General features: G+C 36.5%; 1 long non-coding RNA gene and 1 other non-coding gene across 2 annotated transcripts; one reads left to right on the top strand and one right to left on the bottom strand.

Annotated features, from left to right (window-relative positions):
* Nucleotides 1-2,195: 2,195 nt before the first annotated feature.
* Nucleotides 2,196-2,302, top strand: LOC124897512. Its single transcript, XR_007054224.1, has one exon. It is a non-coding gene; the product is annotated as a small nucleolar RNA R71 (small nucleolar RNA).
* Nucleotides 2,303-3,638: 1,336 nt separating this feature from the next.
* Nucleotides 3,639-24,985, bottom strand: LOC107864631. The gene is made up of 2 exons (XR_001672687.2): nucleotides 24,823-24,985; nucleotides 3,639-4,603 (listed from the first exon to the last, which is right to left on the bottom strand). It is a non-coding gene; the product is annotated as an uncharacterized LOC107864631 (long non-coding RNA).
* Nucleotides 24,986-25,191: the final 206 nt, after the last annotated feature.

Below are 25,191 nucleotides of genomic sequence, written 5' to 3'. Positions count from 1 at the left end.
TCCTCCCTTCTTTGGTATACAATACACCGAAATCACCCATTTGCTATCAGAAATTGGGTAGATAATACCACTATCTAACCACTTGATCACCTCTTTTCGGACCACCTCTTTTATAACAGGATTCAACCTCCTTTATTGCTGCACTCTAGGTCTGTACCCCTCTTCTATGTAAATATTGTGCATGCAAATATTGGATTAATTCCTAAAATATCAGACATCTGCCAACCAATCGCTTTTCTTCTCCTATTGAGAACAGCTACAGCTTCCTATACCTGTACATCAGATAATCTTACAGACAAAATAATAGGAAAGATATCTTGATCACCAAGAAAAACATATTGTAAGTAAGGAGGAAGAACCTTAAGCTCTAAGTTAGGAGCTTCTTCAATTGAAGGCCTGGGTGGTGGACCAATTGGTCTATTCAATGGCTCGATCAACACTTTATTTGTCTCAATTACAGCAAAATTCATGGTTTGGACCAATTCCAATGCTTCCGAATCCCCAGGCAGATCAAAATCCATCAATGCTCACTCTAATGGATCATCAGACAAGAGCAACTGCCAATCCGAAGTAAGATCATAACCGATATTGAGGACAACTCCTCATATATGGCTGGCAATTTCAATGCTCTAAAGACATCAAAAACTTCTACTTTATCGTGTGCTCGCATTGTCATTTTTCTAGCTGTCATATCAATGAGTGACTACCCTATTACTGAAAAGGGTCATCCCAAAATAAATAGAACAATTGGATCGGCCTCAACGTCAAGAATCACAAAATCCACAGGAAAGATTAAAGATCTCACTTGCACCAGTACATCTTTAATAACACTATCTGGTCTAGCAAGTGACCTGTCTGCCAATTGCAATACAATAGTCGTGGGTTTGGGGCATCATGACATAGGCATGAGATTTATGCTAGCCCCCAAGTCACACAATCCACGTGCACAAATAGTTTTACCAAGGGTAATCTGCAATGTAAAACTCCCCGAATCCTTCAATTTCGTGGGCAGTTTATTTTGAATTTTTGACGTGCACTCTTGAGTAAGTGCAACTGTAGCATATTCAGTCAACCGATTCTTATTGGCAACAATATCCTTTAAGTATTTTGCATATTTTGGCACACTCTGTAGAATGTCAACAAGAGGAAGGTTTACTTGAACTAGCTTCAAAAGATCTAGAAACTTCTTAAAACTAGCTTTCTCTTGATGTTTTCTTGCCCTTTGAGGAAAGGGAAAGGGGATAGTCTTCTTCTCCACATAAATCTCTTCACTATCCTTCTTTTCCTTTTTCTTTTACTTCTTCCTTTTTTTTCAAGCGATCATCAATAACCACGGGATTATCCTGCTCCTTCACCATCTCCTTCATTTGCAGCCCCCTCTCCGTTGTAACCGCATTCACTTATTTAGGATTAGCCTCAGTGTTGCTAGGCAATACTCCTTATGGCCTTGTATTCTGTGATCCTGCGATTTGACCTAACTGCAATTCCAAACTTCTTGTGAGTAATTGTTGACTCTTTAATTCAGCTGCAAATTGTGTCTGTTGAGCTTTCATGTCCACCTCAAACTGTGTGTGTTGAGCCATCAACTGCTTAAGCATCTCCTCCATATTACTATTCGAGGCAGTCTCCTGATTATTCTAAACTAGCTGTGGATTTGGTTGCACTAATCCCTTATACTGATTTGTATTCTATGCCTGATTTCCACCCCATGAGAAATTAGGGTGGTTCCTCCAATTTGGATTATATGTATTGCCAAAATTCTATTGACCCTGACGATTCGCATTCCCCATGTAGTTGACTAAATCTGGATTAATAAAACATGCATCTACTTTATGCTTACTGCTCCACAAACTTCACACAATGCATATATCTGTTGAACTATATTTGTTGTGGCTGCTGGTTGAGTTGTACCCAACTTTAAGTTGTTAAGTTGAGTAGTCATATGGCTCTGCATTGCTACAATCTATGCTTGTAAGGCAGTGAACTGATCAACCTCCAAAACTCCTGCAACTTTCTTAGGAGCATTCCTCGAGTCTGCATACCAATCCATATTTCCTTGTATAATTCAATTCAGCAAGGTATACAATTCTTCATATGTTTTCTCCAAAGCTTGACTCCCTACTGCTGAATCCAAGAAAATCTTTGTATTAGACTTAAGGACTTCTATAAATGTATGCACCAAAACATCATTCGATTGGTGGTGATGAGGACAACTTCTAAGCATGCCCTTAAATCTCTCCTAAGCTTGGTAGAGAGTTTCTCCATCTTTCTGTCTGAAACTCAATATCTCACTCCTTAATTGAGCTATTTTTTGAGATGGAAAAAATTGAATGAGAAACCTTCGAGCACATTCTTCCCATGTAGTAATGGATTGGTATGGTTCAGCAAGTAGCCATCTCTTTACTTCCCCCAGTAGATAAAAGGGAAAGAGTGTCAATCTGACATAATTAGCACTCACATCTTTAGGAATATATGTGTCTCTTATCTCCAGGAAGGTTCGTAAGTGCTGCTGCAAATCCTTGTGTGAAAGTCCCTGAAATTCTCCCATAGATTTCAATAATTCCACCATATTTGGTTTCAATTCCCATCGACCTCCTTGTTCAGGCTTTAGGATACTTTTAGTCACAAGGTGTGTAAGTGGGATTACCACTTCATGAACAGGTCTTGCGACTAGTTGAACAAGAACAGCTGGAGCTGGAACATTTCCAATACTTGGATCAACAACTATAGGATCGAGTCTTTCTGCCATCGATCCCTGTTGATTGTAGTATTGAGCGCTTCATCTCTGATGAAAAATCACTTATGATTCTTCAAAGGGCTCTACTAACTCTGTCTCTAGCCAGTCCAATGTTCAGTTAATCCTGCAAAAATTCAGCCGCTAAGATCAAGTTGTCAACACTCAAACTTATGATCAAAAACCAAAAATCAAAGCAATTTACGAATTCTATTTGATCCCCGGCAATGGCGCCAAAAACTTGTTGTGTCTCTACGCATACGCAAGTGTATGTGATCGTGCAAGCAATATAATGACTTAGACAGTCAGATATCATTCCCTCAAGGATCCATAAACTAGAAATTTATTCAATATTTAGTTCAAGACAATTGAGGATTAAGTGTTTGATTGTATCAAGATTAAGATAATTCTGCAAATAAAATGAAAAGTACTAAACAAAAACTAATTTATGATGACTAAAGCAAATTAAGCAACGGTTGTAAACAATAATGAGGACAATTCCAGGGTTGAGGAATAGTTAACAATCATACCATTCTCTATTATTTTCACAGTCTAATTGGTTATCGGGTTGTTGGTTCGCAAGGTTTATGCCACAATCTTAGTCTCCCAACCTCAGATCTTCTATCTATTGAATGTTGTAACTACAACTCCCGCAGAGTTACAACAAATATTCTAGATTCATAAGGTTGTGTTCCTGCAAGTGAACCAAGCAAGGCTTCTCGGTATATCCATATCCTAAATGCTAATTCAAATCCCTTGTTTTATAAAAGAATAAGAACCTTGCTCCCTAATTTCTTCGTTCTATCCTATGATTCTCCTCCCAGATTTACATAGAAATATAAATTTATTCTAATGGTGGCCAATCATTAAAATAGTAAGCTCAATAAATTAAGAACAACCCATATGATAATCCAAAGGAAAGACTATGAATAAGAATATTAAACAGTACTCGTGTTCTTAGCCTCAACCCCAGAAAGGGAGTGTTTAGCTACTCATGTTTGAATTAACCATCCAAAATAAGTAACAAATAATACCCAAATCAATCCTTGAAATAAAGAAATTCCAAAGAATGTTTATGAACCTTAAAAGAGAGAAATTTTTGTTTTTCCGCCGCTGCTCCACTTGACAAAAGTCCTTCACATTATCTTGGATTATTCCTTTTATAGCTGGGGCAAAATAGCTAAAATATTCCAAATTTATCCATCCGGCGTGTCGTGCCATGCCTTCGATTGCTATTTTCCATTAAAATCTAAAAAATTATGGAGCTTAAGCATACCCCAACAATTTTAAAATTCACCCTCGGCACGACGCGCCACTATCGCGGTGAGCCACTGGATTGGGACAATTGCAAAATAATCATCCTCTTTGATGTGCTAAACCTTCAGGTCACCAAATCTGATAAACGAAACTTCTTCATGACACAGTGGTTTTGCAAACCTTCACTGGAATTCAACCATTTCTATTTTGTTGCTCATCGCGACGCGAAGTGTCTTCAAATGAGGATTTCTTTGTTCCAACTTCCCATTTTCAGCTTAATTTCCGTCCCTTGCATTCCTTTACTGCTTCCATATCCTCCTTGTATCCAATTATGCATAATTCTTTATGATTTTGATTCTAAAAATACTAATCATATCCATTAGGCACAAAACGGAATAAAAGCTGAATTATACTTAAGAATTCATACAAAAGTTCTTAAACTAAGTGCAAATCTATGTGTATATTGGTGCGTTAAGCATATAAATATGCCCAAGATCACCAGTCTGTTAGCCTCTTGCTATTCTGTCATTCTCCTGATCAGCTGAGGTTCCGGATTAATTGATAATAACGGTTCTCCGGAACTTCTTATTTTTGGCATAAACAACAAGGAACCTGCAATAAACAAAAACAACAAATAAATGTAGATCTAAGAAATCTAACTAACAGTCAATTAGTGCACACAACTTTCAGTTTACAACCGTATTCCCCGGCAATGGTGCCATTTTTGATAACGCTCAAACTACACTCTTGAATGGGTGTAAACGATCATCGTCAATATAAAATCCAACTAGGTTGGGGTCGAATCCCACAGGGAATATGGTGTGAACTCAAGTCGTTTGCAATTTAATTCACTAATAGTTTAACGTTTCCTAAAATGAGGGTTTAAGTTTCACAAATGATTGTTTGTCACTTTAATTTTGATGTTTGTAACCAAGATTTTATGACATAACTAGAATTATGTTCACTAGGGCTTACGGTACATGACAGATACTAAAGGTGACTCAAGATTCTCACAGTGATTAGGATAACAAGATATCTTTATCGATGATATGCTAAAATATCTCTGGACCTATTTAAGCATCTAATTTCCTAATCCTCTCAAACTTAGGAAATTTCTATTCACTACCCAGATTTTACCTCAGGTTAATCAACCTTGTTACAGCGTTGATTATTAAACAAAGTATTTCCGAGTCCTTACTATATATGATTTCTTTCTCAAACAAATCAAAGTAGATATGTCTATTATTTGCAGCCAACAGACATTAATTAAAATCTCAAAATTATCAAGAAATCCTAACACCTATTAAATCTTGAGTGTTTAGTACATCATCATGACCTAACCCTAGATCCCGTAATTCAGGTTAACGGAGTTTAGCCACTCATGATGCAAAGAATGAAACACGTAATTGAATTCATAATTGAGAAGATTAACTTATAAAGATGAATAATAATTAGTGAATCGTAGATTAGATCACAAAGGAAAATCCCCAAAATAATTGTATTGTTCGAATCCAAAAAGATAGAGAAACAAATATCAGAAAATATTCTCCAAGACTCAAAGTATCAAACTCTCTTTTTTGAATAATGATGATGATGAATGAGTGCCTGAATGCCCCATAGAAAATCCTAAAACAAAGCTTTAAATAGTTCAACCTAAATAAGGAAATAAAATTAAAGTTGCAGCTTTTTCTCGGAATAGACGACGACATCCGTGATAGCTTATCAGGAGTCTGACGGCTTATTACAGATGTCGTCAGCTCCTCTGCACTTTTGGCTTCTATTGTCTAAGGCTGACAATGATGTTGACGCCTTATCACCAACCTGCTGGCTTATCACTGATGTCGTCAGCTTCTCTATAATTTTAGCTCTTGCTACCTAAGGCTAATGACGACAATGACGATGTATCAAGAGTTTGATGGCTTGTCACCAATGTCGTCAAAACTTCATCTCAGCTTCTAAGTTCTGCCTAAGTATGATGGTTCTCCTGATGCCTTATCATCGGTCTGAAGACTTATCATGAATGTCGTCACAACTTCTCTTTAACTCCCATTCTCTGGTTAAGGATGACGACAACTATGATAGCCTATCACAGGGCTGACGACTTATCACAGATGTCGTCAGCCAAACTTCTCTTTAGATTTCTCTAGATTTCAACTTCTTTGCTTCCATTTTTATTGGTTCTCTATCCCATTAGCTTAAACTATAAAATCAGACATAAACAAAACAAAAACGACAAAAATTGCTTAAGACTTTGCAATTATTCTTGGTTAAAGGTGTTAAATGTATTAGAAATTGCTAACACATCAACTGACTACTGAGTCTAAATACTGACAACATGAGTGTACTATACTGAGATAATGAATAACAGAATGACTAATTCTGACAGTTCAAATTATAAAGAACTGGTCTGATTGACTGTGTATAATAGTCCTGAAACTGAATACTGATAACGTGAGTTATGATGACTGATATAACTGGGATGACTGTGATGATTGGACTAACCGATGTAACTAATACTGAGTGACTGTATTTGACAGTCTAAATCCTCTAATAATAGTTAAGAGTGACTAAGGTTGAGATCAGGCCTAACTAACTGGTGATCTCTGTAAGTACTAATACTGAATAACTTAATGTGAGACCAAGCCTATCTAGTGGGTGGTCTATGAATCTGTGGAACTATCTGAGTTCCGTACTGAGAGTGATGACTGTATCTGACAGTCCTGATTTCTGATTTCTACTCTAAGGACTGATATTGAAATTGTAACTATAGGAGTTCTTACTTAACCGACATGCCTTGAATCTGAACTGGTAGGGTCCAATCTATAACCCCAGCTAGAAGTGTGTCAATACCATGCCACGGGTAGAGACCTTTCCTATGGTCAAGCCGCTCTGACGGGTGATCCTGAACAGGAAGTCAAGCCTAAGGCAATATAATAGTCAAGTTTAGCCTTAATCTGACGGGTGACTCCTGGTCCTGCACTGGCTAAGATGTTCTGGCATACAGAGATTGCTGCTAATGACTCTGTCTCTCTAACAGGGAAGCCTCCATCCCCATACACTCTCGGTGCTAGTTCTACCTCCCAACTGAAAGACTCTGAACTGATTAACTGAGCTGAACTGATTGACTAAACTGAACTGATTAGCTGAACTGGACTAGACTGAGTTAACTAAACTGATACTAGTGGTATTATTTAGCGGAGCTAAAGTAAATTTACTGAGTTCGTTTGACTGACGGAATCTACTAAGTTTTGAGGACTGACTGAGAGTACTAAAATTACTAAGACTGCTGAGATTTTTGAGTTTACCTGAGTCACATGATTGACTGAATTCTACAGATCATGGCTTAACTGAGAGTATCATGATAACATGACATGGCTCTAGGCACACAACTATATTTATTGGGTATGATTACCCCCCAGGACTCGATGGAAGGAAACTGACACACATGAATTTCTTGAATATATGACCAACATCAACAATCCATAATATTATAACTTGGGAAATTTCATGAAGTACATGGTTATCATACATCTTGTGCATAAGTAGGATTTTGCAAGTAAGCATACCATAATCTCCTAAGACTAGTTCATGAACAATCCAACAACATTTACAAGACACAATATCAACATGAAAATCATTGGAACATAGGGGCATATCATAAATCCTTCACTTAGTCACAATTTAGCTATATTGCATGATCTCTAGTTTCTTAGTCATTTCATCAAACACCTTACATGCACAATTTTAGGCATAGGTATATTTATCAACATAACAATCTTAATCCATCCAAAATTTATGGGTTTCAACTATCATACTCATATGCTTCATGAAAACACATCAAGATACAACCTTGAAACTCAAACAATAATCATCAACATGAATATAGTCATAACGCAACAAGAAAATCACAGTTTATAATTTAAAAAATGATTCTTGAGCTCCATGAATGAAAGGGATCTATGGATGAACACTACGCATACCTTACCTCTTGATTTAATGAAGATTGACGAAGAGATTCTTGAAATTTGATGATAGAATTTGCTTGAAATTGAATCCCTTAATTGAAAACCTAGCTTGTTCTTGAGAGAATTTTGAGAAAAGAGGTTATATTTTTGTGTAATGGAGGCTTAATCTCATGTTTTTGAGTATATATATGAAGACAAAATGACCAAAATACCCTCCAAGATACGGTGGTGAAATGCTGAAAATTGGGCAAGCACCGGACTTACAAGGCTATGCCTGGCAATAGCGGTGGATTTTCTAGGGCGACGCTTGGCAATAACGGTGGAGTTTCCTGGGCGACGTTTGGCAATATCGGTACTGAAAGTTGGGCGACGCGGGCTTATCACCCTGAGCTGCTATTTTGGCAATCCAAACATTCCCTTAGCTATCTGAAAAATTCCAAAACTTACTCGAGATGTAATAGGACCTTGCCCCATCGCAACACAACTTGAAAATAAAAAATTGGAGGTCGGAAAGGTCACAAAATAATTCATCGAAGTTCACAAGCTTATGGAATGAAGAAAGTTTCAACACTTAGCCAAATTTTTAAGTGCTAAACTTTTCTTGACAATCCCGAAAAGGCTTTAACGACTCGAAAAACTTGTGGGGTATTACATTATCTCCCCCTTGGGAACATTCGTCCTTGAATGTCGCTTGCTGAGTTAAGAGTACTAGTCAACTGAGCTTACTCAAGGGATGAGAACATCTAAAACATTACTATACAACGGGAATGATCAACCTACTAAATCTTATACTTGACTATGCATAGCTGATGCATAGAATACTCAGCTGAAATATTAATAAGCTGAATTATCATATGAAACATGCATATCTGATGCATGGATCAGTAACTGAGTTGTTGTCATGTACACATTAATGAATATACTGATAGGCTGAACTTTATCTACTAAATATGCATAACTAATGCATGGAGGTCTGACTGAACTTACTCAGGGAACAATAACATCTGAAACATGACTATGTGATGGGAACTATTGATATACTGAATATTCTACTGAATACGCATATCTAATGCATGAGTATATGACTTGACTGATTTTTAAAAGCATGACTGATTATGCGATAATGACTGGTGCAAAGCTTGTAATGAGAGTATGAGCATAAAACTAAATGGATTTAAGGAATTGATAACTTTGGGGAGTCATGGAGTATCTCCTCCTTAGGACACTATGTCCCGCTAAGCATACTTACCTCATAGATATACTGCGGCGATGCACAGGGCATCTACAAAATAAATTATAACTGATCCTTGAGAGTCTAAAACTAATGCATGTCATGAAGATAAAAGATTCATACGTACCCGAATCTATGTTAGGAAAAATTTTTGGATCAAGGCGAGTCTGAAGTGAATAGAGTCGGTTCTGGTGCTGACCACTATTGGTACTAAGAGTGGCGGCCTGCTGACGTGAATCTCTACTTTTTTGAGCTAACACTCTACACTCCTGTACTTTGTGACCTGGATTACCGCATCCAAAACATACCTGACTACTAGCTCTGCATGTACCTAGATGATTCTTGTCACATTCTTCACAAAGCGGATAAGTACACTCACTTCTAACACTACTCTAGGCTTTGGAGCCTAGCACCCCATCATGACTGACATCTCTAAAGTTGGGTGGGGGCACACTAACTGAGGATGGAACTAGGACTGAATTTTTCTAACTATGGTGAAAACGATTACCACCCTGTGACCCAGCCTGAGAGAAGCTATAACTACCCGTTCTAAATCTCTTATTAGATCTCTCTCTCTCCTTAGACTTATCTGCCTCTATCTGTTGGGCATTCATTATTAACCTAGCAAGATCCATGTCTCTATTGAGCATAGATGTTCTACACTCGTTCAATACTAACCCGGACACACTAGTTACAAACTTACTCATACTCGCTCTGGGATCAGCTATCAAGTCAGGAGCATACTTAGCTAACTAGTTGAACTTAAGACAATACTCCTTCACTGTCATGGAGCCTTGTCTCAGGTTCATAAACTCTTCTACCTTAGCTTCTCTCATCTCTAGCAGGAAAAAATTATCTAAGAAGGCATCCTGAAATATCTTCCAAGTCATGGGAGTTGTATCTTCCCCTCTACTCTTCTTCCACAACACTACCCAATCATGAGCAATATCTTTCAGCCCATAGGATGCTAATTCCACACTTTCCTCCTCTGACACATGCATAATTTGGGTGATCCTCTTCACCTCTTCTAGATACAATTGTGGATCCTCAACTGCTACTGACCCAAAGAATTCTACAGGGTTCATTCTTATAAAAAATTTTATTCTGGCTGCAGCTGAATCCCTATCTTGCTGAGGTAGGGTTGCAGTCTAATGGTTGCCCTGAACACTAGTTGTCACAGCTTGGGCTAGCGCCTGAAAAGCTACCTAGAATTCTGTATGTGACACATTCTTATTCAAAGGATCTGTGGGATGAGGGGCTAACTGATTCCCTGTTCTCTTCTTAGGAGGCATGTTCTGCAAATAGAAGAGGAACAAGGATTAGACTGAGAGTTCAACTTGAGCTTTTGCTCACTGACACGACATGAATACTGAAAGAGGGGAAACTATTCCTAAAACATCTTATAGCCTCTTGTACATAAATATGGTGCACAACACACCCATGTACAAGACTCTACTAGATGCGGCTTTCAGACTTCCTAGGACTCTATTAAACCTTAGGCTTTGATACCAAGTTTGTAATGCCTCGATTTTTCTAAACCGAAATGTTACACGGTGCTCATAACCCCGAAGGACCACAAGCTAACCCATGACTAATATTTGTACCTGTATACTGAATAATATAACATGAAAATATGGAAACATGTACTGAAAGTCCATAAGGTTCAAATCTGAATAAACATCTGATAAGAATAATATCTGAAAATGGTATAACAATACCAAAATAAATCTGAAATAACTGTCAGACATGTTATAGTCTGAAAGCCTCTAACTGTACTAAATAAGGAATTGATGGGACATGCCCCCAACTAACTCCATCTAGCAACTGAACTAAAATAATAAATGAAGTAATAATCATATCGTCCTCGAATGAGAAGGACTCACTGCAACTCTGAAAACTGGGATGCTACTGCTGATCTGGAGCTCGTGTCTCTAAACCTATGGTATAGTATAAGATAAAGCACCATAGCACAAATACATCAGTACGTCTGAATGTACTGAGTATACGAATGAGGTAGGCTAAATGCAAAGGGTTATATGCATGAACAATGTTGACTACTATGAACATGAGATTACATACATTTATAAGTAACTATAATTAAACTCATGAGGATACTGACTACTGAGTCTGAATACTGACAACATGAGTATACTGATACTGGGATACTGAATAGCTAAATGACTAATTCTGACAGTTTAAATTATGAAGAACTGGTCTAATAGTCCTGAAACTAAATACTGATAACGTGAGTTATGATGACTGATATAAGTAGTACGACTATGATGATTGGCCTAACCGATGTAACTAATACTGAGCGACTGTATCTGACAGTCTAAATCCTCTAATAATGATTAAGAGTGACTAAGCTTGAGATCAAGCCTAACTAAAAGGTGATCTCTGTAAGCACTAATACTGAATAACTTAATATGAGACCAAGTCTATCTAGTGAGTGGTCTATGAATATGTGGAACTATCTGAGTTCCTTACTGAGATTGATGACTGTATCTGACAATCCTAATTTTTGATTTCTACTCTGAAGACTGATAATGAAACTATAACTGTAGGAGTTCTCACTTAACTAACATGCCCCAAATTTGAACTGGTGGGGTCCAACCTATAACCCCAGCTGGAAGGGTGTCAATACCGTGCCACGAGTAGAGACCTCTGCAATGGTCAAGCCTCTCTGACAGGTGACCCTGAACAGGAAGTCTAGCCTTAGGTAATATAATAGTTAAGTCTAGCCTTAATTTGATGGGTGACTCCTGGTCCTACGCTGGCTAGTCAGTTCTTGAGTACAAAGATTGCTGCTAACGACTCTGCCTCTCTAACAGGGAAGCCACCATCCCCATACTCGCTCGGTGCTAGTTCCAATTTCCAACTGAAAGACTCTGAGCTGATTAACTAAGCTAAACTGATTGACTAAACTGAACTGATTAGCTGAACTGTACTGGATTGAGTTAACTGAACTGATACTGGTGGTATTATTTAGCAGAGCTAAACTAAATTTACTAAGTTCCTTTGACTGACAAAACGTACTGAGTTCTGAGGACTGACTGAGAGTACTGAAATTACCAAGACTACTGAGATTTCTGAGTTTTCCTGAGTCACATGGCTGACTGAATTCTATAGATCATGGCTTGAATGAGAGTATCGTGATAACATAACTTAGCTCTAGGCATACAACTATATTTTTCGGGTACGGGTACCCCCAGGACTCAATGGAAGGAAACTGGCACACATGAATTTCTTGAATACATGACCAACCTCAATAATCCATAATATCATAACTTGGGGAATTTAATGAAGTACATGATTATCATACATCTTGTTCATAAGTAGGATTTTGCAAGTAAGCATACCATAATCTCCTAAGACTAGTTCATGAAAAATCCAATGACATTTACAAGACACATGATCAACATGAAAATCATTGGAACATAGGGGCATATCATGAATCCTTCACTTAGTCACAATTTAGCTATATTGCATTATCTCTAGTTTCTTGGGCATTTCATCAAACACCTTACATGCATAATTTTGGGCATAGGTATATTTATCAACATAAAAATCTTAATCCATCCAAAATTTATGGGTTACAACTATCATACTCACATGCTTCATGAAAACACATCAAGATACAACCTTGAAACTCAAACAATAATCATCAACATGAATATAGTCATAACACAACAAGAAAATCACAATTTATAATTTAAAACATGATTCTTGAGCTCCATGGATGAAAGGGATCCATGGATGAACACTACGCATACCTTACCTCTAGATTTAATGAAGATTGACGGAGAGATTCTTGAAATTTGATGGTAGAATTTACTTGAACTTGAATCCCCTAATTGAAACCCTAACTTGTTCTTGAGAGGATTTTGAGAAAAGAGATTATATTTTGGTGTAATGGAGGCTTAATCTCGTGTTTTTGAGTATATATATGAAGGCAAAATGACCAAAATCCTCTCCAAGACACGGAGGTGAAATGCTGAAAACTAGGCAAGCACCGAACTTACAAGGCTATGCCTGGAAATAGCGGTGGAGTTTCTAGGACGACGCCTGGCAATAACGGTGGAGTTTCCTGGGCAACGCCTGGTAATATCAGTGCTAAAAGCTGGGCGACGTGGGCTTATCGCCCTGAGCTGCTATTTTGGAAATCCAAACATGCCCTTACACTATCCAAAAAATTCCAAAATTTACCCGAGATGTACTACGACCTTGCCCCATCGCAACACAACTTGAAAATAAAAAATTGGAGGTCGGAAAGGTCATGAAATAATTCATTGAATTTCACAAGCTTATGAAATGAAGAAAGTTTCAACAGTTAGCCAAATTTTTAAGTGCTAAACTTTTCTTGACAAGCCCAAAAAGGCTTTAACGACTCGAAAAACTTGTGGGGTATTACATCACAGCAGGTACTAGCTCATGGGGTAGCTTTTGGTCCCTCGGGACTGTAAGCACCATGTGACACCTAAGGTGTACTCTCGGGGCGTTATAGGAAATGGATGAATAAGGAGCATAATATGCTTAAAATAGGGTTAAATCCTTTGTTTTCACGAATTAGGGCATGAGTAACTTAAATGCCCTTCTGAAACTTAAACTTGCGACTGGAATCCCAATTCTACACCTTGGTGTGATGCTTTTCTATCGTGTTGCGTCACTGGAAAATGGATGAGTGCGAATTTATACTCCTCCGTGACATGGTGCTATCGCGTTGCATCACTAGAAAATGGACAAGTGCGAATTTTTACTCCTCCGCATTACGGTGCTATTGCATTGCATTACTAGAAACGGACGAGGGTGAATTTACACTCCAACACTATGCGGTACCTTTTCTATCAAAATTTCTAGCGTGACACTGGAAAATCATGGTGATATACTAGTAAGGGACGAGTTTGATTTTGGGGATCACCACGACGCGGCATAATTACGGTGAGCTACGGCCTCTCACGAAAAGTGTCATAACTTCTCACCCGGGTATCAGATTTAGGCAAAATTGGTATCGTTGGAAGGCTGACTCAATTATCTATAATTTGATGGGTCTTAAGAAGGAAATTCCACCTACATCAATAGTTATATCCTTTCAAAGCTGACCCTTGTAAAATCGAACACCAACCTTCGAACGAATCTAAGATTCTTTGTTCAACTTGACAATAGGTGATTTGTATGAACATTCTTCACCTACTAAACACTTCACACACGCAGAGCTGAACTGAATTAGGAAAATTATGGGGTATTACAGCATTATTGTGCATCATACGTGTCGTGATTGGCTGAAACAACACAAAATGATAAAACAACCCTAAAATATATAGACAACTTAAATTACAATCTTAAGAAATCTCTATAAGAAATAAATACTGTAAATATCTTTAGAAGTCTCAGACTTCAGTCATGTGACATATTAAAACTTCCACTAAACACTCCTCTACTTTAACTCAATTCGAAATTACTAAATTTGATAGTAAATATGTGATAGCTACCTCTTTAATTAATGTCGACGTCTCGACGAAAGAAATTAAATTTTGATGGTAAAAGGATCCCACAACACAGATCAATTAAATGTACTTTTGAAATGCAAATTTCATTGTGCAAATCACGTGATTTTTTTACTCCGCAAATCTTTATTTGTTATGATTTATAAGATATAATTTTAAATACTCCAATTTTTTTCCTTTTTCCGTTATACTACCTTAAAAGATTTTAAACTAAACCTCTCATACTTCAATTAACGATGTTAAACATATAACATAATGATTAAATGCTAGTTTGGAAACTTACAATTATTCTTCTAGCTAGAAACGGATTATCTATTATAATACCTCGAGAATCCAAACCAATATTAGAAACCTGCTTCAAGCTTATGAGAAATAAATTATAGGAATTTGGTAGTTTTATAATCGAGTTTGATGTGTATTAAGGCCTCAAATACGTCCTAGCTATTAGACGAATCAAAACATCCCTTACTGATTGAATTCTTGAGAAGGATATTGCCATAGTCAATTTCAAACGAGCATATCTTTCATTCAACAAATAAGTTTTGATCTCATGACCCACAAACAGATAGATAATTGAATTAGATTTCAAACAATACCAATTTAGCCAAAATATGATATCGGAATGAAAAGATAAATCCATTTTACTTCAGCATGTCAGCCTATCAACAAAGTGACGACCTGACCTGACGAGCCATCACCTATGTTACGACTTATCAACCCAAGTCGTCAGCCTTAGGCAGAAAATCATCAATTCCAGTTTCTAAGTGATGACCTAGGTTGATGGGTCGTCACCTAAGTGACGACTTATCAGCCCAAGTCGTCACCCATGAAATTCAGCAATTCCCATACGAATTTGGAATGGTATTTTGGTATTTTTCCTTACCTCCCACAACTTAAATCATCAAAAATACGTACATGGCCATCATAAATTAGTTTTAAAAATCCTTAATCCTTTCCACTCTCAAGAACAAGAAAATTAGGGTTTTCTCTCAAGATTATCTCCCAAGAACAAGATTCAAGCCCTCCTTTAAGTAAACCAAGCAAATTATAATTCCCAATCCATGAACGTTCAAGAAAAGTCAATTCACTTTCAATATTAAAGCTCTAAGGTATGTTGGATGTTCATCCATGGGTACTTTTCACCCATGGAGTCCAAGACCCAATTTTAAATTCAAAGTTATGATTTTTAGGTGATTATTATAATTTTTAACCATGAATTCCCATGAATTTTGATTCTATACCATGTTTACATGTAATTGTTGTTGTTATTAAACCCCATATGTTTGAATGATGTTGTTCATTGATTCTATCCTTAAATGGTGATTTTATTATTGAAATCATGCTATTACTATAAGTTTTAAAACTAATCCCATGCTTAGCTTAAACCATGAATTGCAAGTGTTTGATGAAATGCCTACAAGAATGAGTTTAGAATAAATGCTTACATATCATGTCCTCAAAGTTTTAGTATGATATTTTTATTATTGCTATAAAGTTCTGGGGGATATGAATACCCGAAATTTAGTTGTTTACATAGTTTTAGTATTTTCAGAATGTTTTCAGATAAATCATGAGTCTTTTCATCTAATTAGTCATCATAATCTATTTAAGGTTAATAATTACCCCAGAATCTGTATGCATTATTGTTTTTAACATACCATGACCTGAGTTTATCAGTTATTAGTGCATGCCCCAGTTAGTAATTTAGTGTTTTTTAGTTGGGAGTAGGATTTAGCACCGAGTGGAAAGTATGGGTTCAGCGCATCCTTCTTCCCCAAAAACTATGTGCCACCATAGGCCTGAGGGCCTCACTTGAGAGTGTTTCCCTTTGCCCAATATGGGATCAGTTTAGTGATCACTACAGTTTAGGTTTTATTCCGATGGAAGTATAGAACAGCCCTCCTCAACGTGGGTCAGACGTTGGACTCCATAATAGCTCACATGGTTTATGTTGGTTACATGATAGCTCCCACAGTCTCAGTCACTATTCAGTTACTTTAGTTTAGGTTTTAATTGACCATAGTGTACAGTTATAAGTTATTCAGTTATCAGATTTCAGTAATTTAGTTTTATAGATTATATTCAGAACATGTTATATAATTGGTCATACATTCTCAATATTTACAGACTTTATACATCCTAAGTATTTACAAACTTTATGCATCCTCCGTATTTATAGACTTCATGCATGCTCAGTATTTATAGACTTCATGCATCTTCAGTATCTACAGATTTCATGTACACAATTCAATACTCCATGTTATATGTATCCAGTCAGTCATTATCCATATACATGAGCCCATGCATATCAGTCTAACCCCATTTAGCATACCAGTATATTTAAAGTACTGACTGCATACTCTTTTCTTACGTTATGATGTCTCATATCATAGGTTCGGATGCTTAGGTTCTCGACCGTACCTAGATATCCCAGCATACCAGTAGCAACAGCCGTGATGAGTCCTTATGTTTTGAGGATCAGTTATGTTCATTTCAGTTTCTCAATTTTAGTAGATAGTCGAAGTTAGTTGGGGTTTTGTCCCATCACCTCCTCAGTTATTCAGTTAAAGGCTTTCAAACTAGTATAGAAAGACATTTTTAGTTGTTATTATCAACGTTGTTTTGCAGAGATTATCAGAATTATGACTTAAAATCTTATGGCAATTTTAGTTAAATTCTGCAAAATAAAGCTTTTGTTATCGGTTTTATTCAGTGCTCATAACAGGTACCAGCTCATGGGTTAGCTTGGGGTCTCTCGAGATCGTAAGCACCGTGTGACGACCAGGGTATACTCCTGGGTCATTAAAAACTTGGTATCAGAGCCTGAGGTTTAAAACTGTCCAAGGGAGTCTCAAAGCCGCATCAAGTAGAGTCTTGTGTATGGGTGTGAAGCGCGCCACACTTATAGACAGGAGGCTACCAGATATTTTAGGAAAAGTTTCCCTTCTTTCATATCTTAGCTCGTGCTATAGCAATGTCTTCTAAGAAATTTATACATATTCTCATCTTGCTCTATTCATTTCATTTCTACCTTGTTTTGAGGTAACAGGAATAGTTAAGCTCAAATCCCTACAGATAGAGCTTTCTCAAAAGTCCCCACACACGGTTATGGGATTGCATATGGGATTAACAGGATCCCACTAGTTTCCTTATGTTTTATACTTTAAAAGTATTTATGTCATGTAAAAAAGTGTGAGCTCTATTTAAACTTACTTCTTAACTCATCCTTCCTTCTGTGTATAGAGAATGCCTTCTAGAAAGAATAATGGAGGGAGGGATAGGAATCATCCCACACGAATAATGGAGGGAGGGATGGGAATCATTCCACACCTTTGCCTATTTAGGAAGATCCCCTGAATGATCATGTCTCTCATAGAGAATTTAGAGCCAACTCCCTTATCTTATCTCACTCAGTAGCAGCTCAAAATAATCAACAAATTGTTGTCCTACCTAGGCATATAGTTCATGCTCAGTAGATTAAGGTAGGGAAGTGGAGGGAGAAAGAAAGAAAGAAAGAAAGAAAGAGTAAAAGGGCTAGGATAGGTAGATTTAATTTTGCTTAGTTAGAGGGTAGTAACCATTCTCAGTTCAGCCAGAAGTGTCCAGCCCCAGTTTTGCCTTCAGCTAGTGTGCCAGTACCAAAGTTCAAGAATGGCAGTCGAGATGGGGCGCCAGGCTTCGAAACCTAGGGTAGTATGAGCAACAATTGTACCTATCTATTTTCCAGAGAATGTGATAGAAATCACTTAGGTGTATGTAAAGTTGGCAGTGAAATATGTTTTGGATGTGGTAAGCCAGGCCACAATATGTGAGAGTGTAGGGCAATGGATTAGAGGGGAAGATATTTGAGATAATAGGGTCAGTCCAACCGTTCTCCAGTCCCATCCAATCACCCGACTCAACAGTGTGCCACTTTCAGCTGAACCAGTAGCCAGTGTCAGAATAGGCTATATGCACTTCAGTCCCGACAGGATCAAGAAAGCTCTCTTGATGTGGCTACGAGTACGTTACAAGTCCTTCATCTTACAGGTCCTTCATCTTCATGCTCATGCTTTGTTATACCCCGGAGCTTCACTTTCTTTTGTAACCCCTATATAGCTGTTTATTTTGGAGTTAGTCCCAAAAATTTAGTAGAGCCTTTATCAGTGTCTACCCCAGTAGGTAAACCTATTTTGGCCAGAAGGGTATACAGAAATTATACGGTTACAGTATTTTAGAAAATCACTTCAGTTGATTTCAGAAATAGAGTCATTCAGTTTCAATTTCTTGATGAACCAGTCAGTGAATAAAGGGGTAGTAGTACCTTAGTTCTTATGAGTCAGACATGTTTTCATATTCCTTCATAGAATCCTATGATAGAATATGATCTAGAATTAGGAGCATGAAACCAGGAGTTTAGCAACAGTAGTAGAGTTGAGATAGTGTCATCTGAATTTGGGCAGATTATATTTCATGGGGATAGTTGTATGAAAGGTGAATCAATAGGTTTGAAGTAATGTATACAAGAATTTAAATTCGTTGATTCGAAATATATGTTGTGGTTGAGATATTTGTAGGCTATGATAAAAGTAGTATGGTTATTAAAGATTTGGAGGTATTCATGTTATATGTTAGAATCTAAGTTTGAATTATTGAAGGTTGAGCTAATAGAGAGAATTTGAAAAATCTAAGTTAGTCAATTTTAAGTTGTTACATGATGATTGCTGGGGCTATAGAGGGCTAAGAGTTGTATCTCAGAAGAAAGTACTACTAGCAAGTTTTACATTATTAGGCATAGTCACTTGGGGTGAGTTTACCAATTATGCATATTATTATCCCCCAGATTATAAAGTAAGGTGGTGGAAGTTAGTTTAGAGTTATTGATTAGTTGGTTACAGACTTAGAATGATGGTTTCAAGCCATGGGGGAGATGATAGAACAAGTAACCAAGATAGGCTCTCAAATTCTAGTAGTAATACAGTGTATTGTAGAACATCATTAGGGGGAGATACCCAAACCATTCGTATCTCAGTATAAGGTTTTGTACTTCAGTTATCATGATATCTACTTATGCCTTACATATAAGCTTTATGATCATAGCTCATATTCATGCACACTATCAAAAATCATGTATGCTTACAGTTCCTAGTATAAGGAGTTCCAATTCATCCAGTAGTACGAATCATGTTCCATGAATTTAGAAACTCCAAAACTCAGGTCATGCAGCTCATGACTAATGTACTCATGCTTCATGGTATGTTTAGTTCTAGTACTCATGATACACTCTTAACGATCATCAATATTCAAATTTATGTCATGTATATTCTTAGTTTAGATCTCTTGATGAATCCATAATGTTTTGATACTATATTCCTCATGTTTCAGTTCTGTGTCAAGTTATGTATAGTGTTCATTCATGCTTTATGTCCTCATGTTTAACGTTTCAGTGACCTCTCCATATAAAATGATAGTAGTGATAAGCAATTGCTTAGCTGGGGGAGAGTAAATGTTTCTTATTGATGAAAGATTGTGGTATGCTCATTTTAGGTAAGGTTGTAAGTGTGAATTGAAATTGAGGCTAAGTTTTTGATACATGTCATGGTTGGTTGAAAACTTCGTGTATATTTTCTTAGGGGTTGATAGAGGTATTAGAGAATATGAGAAAAAAATACTGTGGTGGGTGGTTGTTTAGAAGTTCATATGTAGTTATGCAAATAGGCTTGAATGTCATGTTGTAACTGTATAAATGTATTGCACATAGTAGATGGCTAGTAAGAAGTTGATATAGTTGTTGAAGAGGTAATAAGAATTATTCATGAGATGAGAAATTGTGAAAATACAGGGTGTGTTGAATTCAGGATTTAGACTATCTTTACAGTGTGATGTGTGCATTTTGCAGATTTGAGTAGGCTTGAACATAGTGAGAAAATTCAATCCATCTCGGTTTCAGTAGGTAGAGTTATTAGTGCCCATGTGAATATTTTAGTAGACTCAAGTGAAGTGCAGTATTGAAGTAGAAAGTATAGTTGATGGAGTAGTTGAGAAGTGTGGCTAAGATTGTAAGATAGTAGTTGCAGTGCATAAGGCTTAGTAACTCTATCCTAGCTGATGTTTCATAAGCCTATGTCCCATATTACAGAATTTTAGCCCTGTTGTGATTTCTTAATTAGATGTCTTATTCAGACCATGCCAAGATTCTTTGCTTCCTAAAGTATTTAGAACTTTATAGAAAGAGTGTCGAAGAAATACTTCAGTTAAGTATGATCTTTCAGTATTAGTTAGTTGGAATAGCCAGTAATACGGTTTAGTAATCAAGCGGACAAGTTCCTATGGGTTTTATCCCTCCTATTCACGAGGAAATTCCTTCAAAACCATGCAAGTCATAAAATTTAGTTAAGTTCATGCATCAAGCATCAGTTTCAGATTCCAAATAATCAGTTATGATTTAGTTTGTAAGTATTTCGTGTATCATCTCAGTCTTTCCTCGGTACTTCAGCCAAGTCAGTATCTTTTGGGGGACATAATGTCCCAAGGGGGAGATGTGCTATAATTTCCCCGAGCTTTCATGTCCTAAAACTTTCATCTTCCCTTCACATAACAAGATCCATCTTGAAATAATGGATACTCATAAGTTGACTCTCTCATTCTAATCTCATCCTTAAAACCATTCTCATGTAATTGCATGTATTCAAGAAAATCAGTTTAGTTCATTATATTCAGTTTATGTATCATGTTACAAACTTAGTTATGTTCTCATGTTCCTATTCATTCATGTTCAGTATATGATCTTAGATTCTTTAGTACTCTCAGCTTAACTAGCCGCATTCGAGGATGAATGTTCCCAAGGGGGAGATATTGTAATACCTCGAGAATCCAGAGCAATATTAGAACCATGCTTCAAGATCATGAGAAATACATTATAGTGTTTTGGTAGTTTTATGATCGAGTTTGATGTGTATTAAGGCCTCAAATACGTCCTAACTATTAGACGAATCAAAATATCCCTTACTGATTGAATTCTTGAGAAGGATATTGTTATAGTCAACTTCAAACGAGCATATTTTTCATTCTACAAAGAATTTTTGAGCTCATGATCCACCAAAAAATATGTAATTGAATTAGATTTTCAACGATACCAATTTCGCCAAAATTTGATATCAGAGCAAAATGTTATACCCATTTTACTCCAGCATGTCAGTCTGTCAACAAAGTGGCGACTTGAGCTGACGAGCCGTCACCTATGTGACAACTTATTCGCCCAAGTTGTCAGCCTTAGGTAGAAAATCATTAATTCAAGCTTCTAAGTGACGACCTAGGATGACGGGCCATCACCTAAGTGAGACTTATCAGCCTAAGTCGTCACCCATGGAATTCAGCAATTCCCATACAGATTCGGAAGGGTATTTTGGTCTTTTCCCTCACTTTCCACGACTTAAATCATCAAAAATACGTACATGGCCATCATAAATCAGTTTTAAAAACCCTTAATTCTCTCCACTCTCAAGAACAAGAAAATTAGGGTTTTCTCTCAAGATCATCTCCCAAGAACAAGATTCAAGCCCTCCTTCAAAAAAATCAAGCAAATTATAATTCCCAATCCAAGAAAATTCAAGAAAAGTTAATTCTCTTTTAATATTAAAGCTCTAAGGTATGTTAGATAGTCATCCATGGGTCCTTTTCACCTATGGAGTCCAAGAACCCAATTTCAAATTCAAAGTTATGATTATTATAATTTTTAAGCATGAATTCCCATGAATTTTGATTCTATACCATGTTTACATGTAATTGTTGTTGTTATTAAACACGATATGTTTGAATGGTGTTGTTCATTGATTTTAGCCTTAATTGGTGATTTTATTATTGAAATCATGCTATTACTATAAGTTTTAAAACTAATCACATGCTTAGCTTAAACCATGCATTGCAAGTGTTTGATGAAATGCCAATAAGAATGAGTTTTGAATAAATGCTTACATATCATGTCCTCAAAGTTTTAGTATGATGTTGTTATTATTGCTATCGAATTCTACGAGTTTCATTAATATACCAAGTGAAGAAATTTAGTTGTAGCCCTAGTCATTTTTGCTCTATTGAGTTTAATGTTTCAATGATGAGCATTTTTTATGGCTTCATAACATGTCATGACAAGTTACTCTTCAAAGTTTTCCTAATTAGTAAATTGAGAAATTTGTGTATTTGGATACACTGTTGCTTTGAAAGTATATCGAAGTTATTGTTATTCATTTTGATTGTCATTGTAGAATGGACATGGACTGTGTTTTATCAAGTGCCCCGATATCAAAGGGGGGAAGTCTGAGGAGATGAGGCAACTCATACTGCGGCCCGAGTATCCTCCAATTCAGTATAAACTCAGTTGTTATACTGAATTAGAGGACACTCGAGCCGCAGTATGAGTTGTCTCTTATCCTCTGACTTCCCCCTTTGATATCGGGGTACTTGATAAAACTCAGTCCATGTCTATTATACAATGATGATCAAAATGAATAAAAATTACATTGATATACTTTTAGAGCAACAGTGTATCCAAATACACAAATTTCTCAATTTACTAATTAGGAAATCTCTGAAGAGTTACTTGTCATGACATATTAGTAAACCATACAAAATGCTCATCATTGAAACACTGCACTCAATAGTGAAAAAATGACCAGAGCTACAACTAACTTTCTTCACTTGGTATAATAATGTATATGATTAACTCTTTTAATAGATTTTCTCTAACTTCTATGTGTTAAACACTTGTAATTTCACAATTTCAATGAATATTTTTTGCTACCTCTCATTATTATATCTATCAAATAGCTCTTGTAATTTACCCTTCTTACATTGTGTTCTCTCTTGTAGTTTAATTAAATATGACTTATCATGAATTGATGGAAAGCTGAAGTTTTAGGAACAACTAGAGCCTAGTATCAATCTATTCCCAGCATGATATTGTGGGAATTGTGGAGGAGAAGGAATAGCTCTAAGCATGAAGGTAAAAATTTGTCAACTCACGGGGTAATATTCAGTATTAATAGAAATATTGGATTATTACTCAAGGTGAGAAATCCAAGACAAATTTTTCCTGCTATGTGGCCAGATATACAACATGAATTAGAACACAAAATATCCAGAGTGAAGATCACAAAGGTGGAATGGAAGTTTCCAAAGGAGGGATGGATAAAATATAACACAGATGGGGCTTCTAGAGGTAATCCTGGTATGAGTTCTTATGCTTTTTTCCTAAGGGATGAAAGAGGAGATCTAATTTATGCACAAGGAGCTAAGATTGTTGATACTACAAACATGGAAGCAAAAGCATATGCTATTCTTAAAGCAACAATTCACTGTGGACAATCTGAATTCAATAAGGTCATTTTTCAAACGGATTCTATTATTATGTTGAAGATACTAATTAATTAGTAGGGATGTCCATGGAACTTACTAGATTCAATCGAGCATATTAGAGAAACACTGAAAGACAAACAGGTACAATTCCAACACATAATGAGGGAAGGGAATCAGTTGGCTGATCTTTTAACGAATATAGCAATAGACAAAGGGAATTTCAGCATAACATCATTTCAGCAATTAGAAGTTAAAGGGAAGAAGATCCTTAATAGTGACAAGCTACAGTGTCCATACATTAGATTATCATCAATAAAACGATGATAAGGCTGAAGGCTACAACTAAAAGTACTACCAGGCATCACAAGCAAACATTTACAATCTAGGAGGGCAACAACAAAACTAACAGCTGACTAGCCTATACAGATTCAACCATAAAAAAGGACTCTTAGTAAAGGGAAAGGGTCAAGTGACATCTATGCATCTAATACACCTTAGAAGCAGAAGGCAGTTCAAATATTTGTGGGTTCGAGCATCCTGTTATCTCCCTCTCGACCACATCTGTAAGCAAATGGGAAGCTACAACTAAAGAAGGAGGACAGAAAGAAGAAATCAAAGTTTACTTGGACATAAAATCTGTCTCAAGGGCCTACGACCCTAATTCAGCACCAAAAGGGAAGAAACATCCAATCCACTAGAGAACTCGGCTATATACAAGCAGAAATGAAGGAAAAGAGTTTAAAAGTAGAAAAATTGAGCTGAATAGTAAGATTTAAAGGCAACCAAGGGAAAAATACTTACTTCTGAGAGCTGAAGATAGTACAAGCATCGAGATCCAGGGCAAAGTGTTGATGACCCAAAGCACAAGCAAGATAAAATGAAGATTTAGGGAAAGGCACATCATTTTTTACATGGAAATGAGCTCAATCGGTGGAGTAGAAGATAACAAAATGAATTAGGAAACCCTAGGAGAGCTTATATATGTCTTAATCAATTAGGTTTGGGCCAGATATTTTATTCGAAATTGTATAAGCCTAATTTACATTTTTGGAAATTGTATAAGCCTAATTTACATTTTTGGATTTTATGATGGGTTAGTCCATCAAAGTAGGAACAATTTATTTTATTTTGTTTTGGTATTAATAAAATCCAAATATTAAATAAAAAAAG

This window comes from Capsicum annuum, chromosome 3, assembly GCF_002878395.1.
Source record: "Capsicum annuum cultivar UCD-10X-F1 chromosome 3, UCD10Xv1.1, whole genome shotgun sequence".
Taxonomy (NCBI): domain Eukaryota; kingdom Viridiplantae; phylum Streptophyta; class Magnoliopsida; order Solanales; family Solanaceae; genus Capsicum; species Capsicum annuum.
The sequence above is the reverse complement of the archived record's forward strand: the minus strand, read 5'-3'. Positions and strand labels throughout refer to the sequence as shown.